Source organism: Cicer arietinum, chromosome 1 (assembly GCF_000331145.2).
Source record: "Cicer arietinum cultivar CDC Frontier isolate Library 1 chromosome 1, Cicar.CDCFrontier_v2.0, whole genome shotgun sequence".
NCBI lineage: Eukaryota > Viridiplantae > Streptophyta > Magnoliopsida > Fabales > Fabaceae > Cicer > Cicer arietinum.
Window position 1 is genome coordinate 28,704,232 of NC_021160.2, and position 7,439 is coordinate 28,711,670.

The window sequence follows — 7,439 nt, forward strand, 5'->3', positions numbered from 1 at the left end:
ATCTTGTGACTCCAATAGGTGTGTTTGTGTCATTGGATGAAGATTTAGCTCCTTTTCGTCCTCCCTAGGCTTATTCTAGTCCAATTAGGGTTTTTAACCAATCTTGTGCATCCAATAAGCTTGTTTGTGTCATTGGATGAACATTTAGGACATTTTCGTCCTCCTTAGATTTATTCTAGTCATATTTAGGTCATTTTAATCCTCCCTAGGCATATTCATGTCCGATTAGGGTTCTTAACTAATTTGTGCATCCAATAAGTACATTTGTGTCATTGGATGACCATTTAGGTCATTTTCATCCTCCCTAAGCATATTCATGTCGAATTAGGGTTTTTAACCAATTTGTGCATCCAATAAGTACATTTGTGTCATTTGATGAACATTTAGGTCATTTTCGTCTTCCCTAGGCTTACTCTTGTCCAAGTAGGGTTTTTAACCAATCTTGTGCATCTAATAAGTATATTTGTGCCATTGGATGAACATCTAGGTCATGTTCGTCCTCCTTAGGATTATTCTTGTCCAATTAGGAATTTTAACTAATCTTGTGCATCCAATAAGTTCATTTGTCTCATTCGATAAACATTTAGGTCATTTTCGTCCTCCCTAGGCTTATTCTTGTCCGATTAAAGTTTTAAACCAATCTTGTGTGTCCAATAGGTGTGTTTGTGTCATTGGATTAACATTTAGGTCATTTTCGTCCACCCTAGGCTTATTCAAGTCCAATTAGGGTTTTTAACCAATCTTGTGCATCCAATAAGTGTGTTTGCATCATTGGATGAACATTTAGGTCATTTTCGTCCTCCATAGACTTATTCTTGTCCAATAAGGGTTTTTAAACAATTTTGTGCATCCAATAGGTGTGTTTGTGTCATTGGATGAACATTTAGGTCATTTTCGTCCTCCCTAGATTTTTTCTAGTCAAATTAGGGTTTTTAACCAATCTTGTGCATCCAATAGGAGTATTTGTGTCATTGTATTCACATTTAGGTCATTTTCATCCTCCCTAGGCTTATTCTTGTCCAATTAGGGTTTTAAACCAATTTGTGCATCCAATAAGTACATTTTATGTCATTGGATGAACATTTAGGTCATTTTCATCCTCCCTAGGCTTATTCTTGTCCAATTAGGGTTTTAAACCAATTTGTGCATCCAATAAGTACATTTTATGTCATTGGATGAACATTTAGGTCATTTTCATCCTCCCTAGGCTTATTCTTGTCCAATTAGGGTTATTAACCAATTTGGGGATCCAATAATTACATTTGCGTCATTGGATCAACATTTAGGTCAATTTCGTCCATCCTAGGCTTATTCTTGTCTAATTAGGGTTTTTAACCAATCTTGTGCTTCCAATAGATGTTTTGTGTCATTGGATGTACATTTTTGTCATTTTCGTCCTCCCTTGGCTTATTCTTGTCCAAGTAGGGTTTTTAACCAATCTTGTGCATCCAATAGGTGTGTTTGTGCTATTGGATGAACATTTAGGTCATTTTCGTCCGCCTTAGGCTTATTCTTGTCCAATTAGGGTTTTTATCAAATCTTGTGCATCCAATAATTTTGTTTGTGTCATTGGATGAACATTTAGGTCATTTTCGTCCTCCCTAGATTTATTCTAGTCAAATTAGGGTTTGAAACCAATCTTTTGCATCCAATAGGAGTGTTTGTGACATTGGATTCACATGTAGGTCAATTTCATCCTCCCTAGGCATATTTATGTCCAATTAGCATTTTTAACCAATATGTGCATCCAATAAGTACATTTGTGTCATTGGTTGAACGTTTAGGTCATTTTCGTCCTCCCTAGGCTTACTCTTGTCCAAGTAGGGTTTTTAACCAATCTTGTCCATGCAATAGGTGTGTTTGTGTAATTGGATGAACATTTAGGTCATTTTCGTCTTCCTTAGGATTATTCTTGTCCAATTAGGGTTTTTAACCAATCTTGGGCATCCAATAAGTTCATTTGTATCATTCGATGAACATTTAGGTCATTTTCGTTCTCCATAGGCTTATTGTTGTCAAATTACGGTTTTAAACCAATGTTGTGCATCCAATAGGTGTGTTTGTGTCATTGGATGAAGATTTAGCTCCTTTTCTTCCTCCCTAGACTTATTCTAGTCCAATTAGAGTTTTTAACCAATCTATGCATCTAATAAGTGGGTTTGAGTCATTGGATGAACATTTAGGTCATTTTCGTCCTCCCTAGGCATATTCTTGTCCAATTAGGGTTTTTAACCAATCTTGTGCATCTAATAAGTACATTTATGTCATTGGATGAACATTTAGATCATTTCTTTACTCCCTAGGCTTATTCTTGTCCAGTTTGGGTTTTTAACCAATCTTGTGCATGCAATAGGTGTTTTGTGTCGTTGGATGAACATTTTTGACATTCTCGTCCTCCCTAGTCTTATTCTTGTCCAGTTACGATTTTTAAACAATCTTGTGCATCCAATAGGTGTGTTTGTGTCATTGGATGAACATTTAGGTCATTTTCGTCCTCCCTAGGCATATTCTTGTCCAATTAGGGTTTTTAACCGATCTTGTGCATCCAATAGGTGTGTTTGTGTCATTGGATGAACATTTAGGTCATTTTCGTCCTCCCTAGGCATATTCTTGTCCAATTAGGGTTTTTAACCGATCTTGTGCATCCAATAGGTGTGTTTGTGTCATTGAATGAACATTTAGGTCAATTTCGTCCATCATAGGATTATTCTTGTCCAATTTGGGTTTTTAACCAATCTTGTGCATCCAATAGGTGTTTTGTATCATTGGATGAATATTTTTGACATTCTCGTCCTCCCTAGGCTTATTCTTGTCCAATTAGGGTTTTTAACCGATCTTGTGCATCCAATAGGTGTGTTTGTGTCATTGAATGAACATTTAGGTCAATTTCGTCCATCCTAGGCTTATTCTTGTCCAATTAGGGTTTTTAACCGATCTTGTGCATCCAATAGGTGTGTTTGTGTCATTGAATGAACATTTAGGTCAATTTCGTCCATCCTAGGCTTATTCTTGTCCAATTAGGGTTTTTAACCGATCTTGTGCATCCAATAGGTGTGTTTGTGTCATTGAATGAACATTTAGGTCAATTTCGTCCATCCTAGGCTTATTCTTGTCCAATTAGGGTTTTTAACCGATCTTGTGCATCCAATAGGTGTGTTTGTGTCATTGAATGAACATTTAGGTCAATTTCGTCCATCCTAGGCTTATTCTTGTCCAATTAGGGTTTTTAACCGATCTTGTGCATCCAATAGGTGTGTTTGTGTCATTGAATGAACATTTAGGTCAATTTCGTCCATCCTAGGCTTATTCTTGTCCAATTAGGGTTTTTAACCGATCTTGTGCATCCAATAGGTGTGTTTGTGTCATTGAATGAACATTTAGGTCAATTTCGTCCATCCTAGGCTTATTCTTGTCCAATTAGGGTTTTTAACCGATCTTGTGCATCCAATAGGTGTGTTTGTGTCATTGAATGAACATTTAGGTCAATTTCGTCCATCCTAGGCTTATTCTTGTCCAATTAGGGTTTTTAACCGATCTTGTGCATCCAATAGGTGTGTTTGTGTCATTGAATGAACATTTAGGTCAATTTCGTCCATCCTAGGCTTATTCTTGTCCAATTAGGGTTTTTAACCGATCTTGTGCATCCAATAGGTGTGTTTGTGTCATTGAATGAACATTTAGGTCAATTTCGTCCATCCTAGGCTTATTCTTGTCCAATTAGGGTTTTTAACCGATCTTGTGCATCCAATAGGTGTGTTTGTGTCATTGAATGAACATTTAGGTCAATTTCGTCCATCCTAGGCTTATTCTTGTCCAATTAGGGTTTTTAACCGATCTTGTGCATCCAATAGGTGTGTTTGTGTCATTGAATGAACATTTAGGTCAATTTCGTCCATCCTAGGCTTATTCTTGTCCAATTAGGGTTTTTAACCGATCTTGTGCATCCAATAGGTGTGTTTGTGTCATTGAATGAACATTTAGGTCAATTTCGTCCATCCTAGGCTTATTCTTGTCCAATTAGGGTTTTTAACCGATCTTGTGCATCCAATAGGTGTGTTTGTGTCATTGAATGAACATTTAGGTCAATTTCGTCCATCCTAGGCTTATTCTTGTCCAATTAGGGTTTTTAACCGATCTTGTGCATCCAATAGGTGTGTTTGTGTCATTGAATGAACATTTAGGTCAATTTCGTCCATCCTAGGCTTATTCTTGTCCAATTAGGGTTTTTAACCGATCTTGTGCATCCAATAGGTGTGTTTGTGTCATTGAATGAACATTTAGGTCAATTTCGTCCATCCTAGGCTTATTCTTGTCCAATTAGGGTTTTTAACCGATCTTGTGCATCCAATAGGTGTGTTTGTGTCATTGAATGAACATTTAGGTCAATTTCGTCCATCCTAGGCTTATTCTTGTCCAATTAGGGTTTTTAACCGATCTTGTGCATCCAATAGGTGTGTTTGTGTCATTGAATGAACATTTAGGTCAATTTCGTCCATCCTAGGCTTATTCTTGTCCAATTACGGTTTTTAACCAATCTTGTGCATCTAATAAGTACATTTGTGTCAATGGATGAACATTTAGGTCATTTCCTTACTCCCTAGGCTTATTCTTATCCTGTTAGGGTGTTTAAACAATATTTGTGTCATAGGATGAACTTTTTTTTCAATTTCGTCCATCCTAGGCTTATTGTTGTCCAATCAGGGTTTTTAACCAATCTTGTGCATCCAATAGGTGTTTTGTGTCATTGGATGAACATTTTTGTCATTTTCGTCCTCCCTAGGCTTATTCTTGTCCAATTAGGATTTTTAGCCAATCTTGTGCATCCAATAGGTGTTTTGTGTCATTGGATGAACATTTTTGTCATTTTCGTCCTCCCTAGGCTTATTCTTGTCCAATTAGGATTTTTAGCCAATCTTGTGCATCCAATAGGTGTTTTGTGTCATTGGATGAACATTTTTGTCATTTTCGTCCTCCCTAGGCTTATTCTTGTCCAATTAGGATTTTTAGCCAATCTTGTGCATCCAATAGGTGTTTTGTGTCATTGGATGAACATTTTTGTCATTTTCGTCCTCCCTAGGCTTATTCTTGTCCAATTAGGATTTTTAGCCAATCTTGTGCATCCAATAGGTGTTTTGTGTCATTGCATGAACATTTTCGTCCTCCATAGGCTTATTCTTTTCCAATGAGGGTTTTTAAACAATTTTGTGCATCGAATAGGTGTGTTTGTGTCATTGGATGAACATTTAGGTCATTTTCGTCCTCCCTAGGTTTATTCTAGTCAAATTAAGGTTTTTAACCTATCTTGTGCATCGAACAGGTGTGTGTGTGTCATTGGATGAACATTTTGGTAATTTTCGTCCTCCCTCGGCTTATTCTTGTCCAATTAGGGTTTTTAACTAATCTTGTGCATCCAATAAGTTCATTTGTGTCATTCGATAAACATTTAGATCATTTTTGTCATCCCTAGCCTTCTTCTTGTCCAATTAGGGCTATTAACCAATCTTGGACATCTAAAAGGTGTGTTTGTGTCATTGGATAAACATTTAGGTCATTTTTGTCCTCCCTAGGCTTATTCTTATCCAATTAGGGTTTTTAACCAATCTTGTGCATCCGATAAGTGTGTTTGTGTCATTGGATGAACATTTAGGTCATTTTCGTCCTCCAAAGGCTTATTCTTGTCCAATTAGGGTTTTTAAACAGTGTGTTTGTGTCATTGGATGAACATTTAGGTCAATTTAGTCCATCCTAGGCTTATTCTTGTCTAATTAGGGTGTTTAACCAATCTTGTGCATCCAATACGTGTGCTTTTGTCATTGGATGAACATTTAGGTCATTTTCGTCCTCCATAGGCTTATTCTTGTCCAATTAGGGTTTTTAAACAATTTTGTGCATCCAATAGGAGTATTTGTGTCATTGGATGAACATTTAGGTCATTTTCGTACTCCCTAGGTTTATTCTAGTCAAATTAAGGTTTTTAAACAATCTTGTGCATTCAATAGGTGTGTATGTGTCATTGGATTCACATTTAGGTCATTTAATAAGTACATTTGTGTCATTGGATGAACATTTAGGTCATTTCCTTACTCACTAGGCTTATTCTTGTCCAGTTAGGGTTTTTAAACAATCTTGTGCATCCAGTAGGGGTGTTTGTGTCATTGGATGAACATTTAGGTCAATTTCGTCCATCTTAGGCTTATTCTTGTCCAATTAGGGTTTTAAACCAATCTTGTGCATCCAATAGGTGTTTTGTGTTATTGGATGACCATTTTTGTCATTTCCTTACTCCCTAGGCTTATTCTTGTCTAGTTAGGGTTTGTAAACAATCTTGTGCATCCAATAGGTGTGTTTGTGTCATTGGATGAACAATTAGTTCAATTTCGTCCATCCTAGGCTTATTCTTGTCCAATTTGGGTTTTTAACCAATCTTGTGCATCCAATAGGTGTTTTGTGTCATTGGATGAACATTTTTGTCAATCTAGTCCTCCCTAGGCTTATTCTTGTCCAGTTAGAGTTTTTAACCAATTTGTGCATCCAATAGGTGTGTTTCTATCATTCGAGGAACATTTTAGTCATTTTCGTTCTCCTTAGGATTATTCTTGTCCAATTAGGGTTTTTAACCAATCTTGTGCATTTAATAAGTACATTTGTGTCATTGGATGAACATTTAGGTCATTTCCTTACTCACTAGGCTTATTCTTGTCCAGTTAGGGTTTTTAAACAATCTTGTGCATCCAATAGGGGTGTTTGTATCATTGGATGAACATTTAGGTCAATTTCGTCCTCCCGAGGCTTATTCTTGTCCAATTACGGTTTTTAACGAATCATGGACATCCAATAAGTACATTTGTGTCATGGGATGAAGATTTAGGTCATTTTCGTCCTCCCTAGGCTTATTCTTGTCCAATTAGGGTTTTTAAACAATCTTGTGCATCCAATAGGTGTGTTTATGTCATTAGATAAACATTTAGGTTAATTTCGTCCTCCCTAGGCTTATTCTTGTCCAATTACGGTTTTTAACCAATCTTGTGCATCCAATCAATACATTTGTGTCATTGGATGAACATTTAGGTCATTTTCTTCCTCCCTAGGCTTATTCTTGTCCAATTAGGGTTCTTAAACAATCTTGTGCATCCAATAGGTTTGTTTGTGTCATTGGATGCACATTTAGTTCAATTTCGTCCATCCTAGGCTTATTCTAGTCCAATTATGGTTTTTAACAAATCTTGTGCATCCAATAGGTGTGTTTGTGTCATTCGCCGAACGTTTAGGTCATTTTCGTCCTCATTAGGCTTATACTTGTCCAATTAGGGTTTTTAACCAATCTTGTGCATCCAATAAGTTCATTTGTGTCATTCGTTGATCATTTAGTTCATTTTCGTCCTCCTTATACTTATTCATGTCAAATTCGGGTTTTAAACCAATCTTGTGCTTCCAATAGG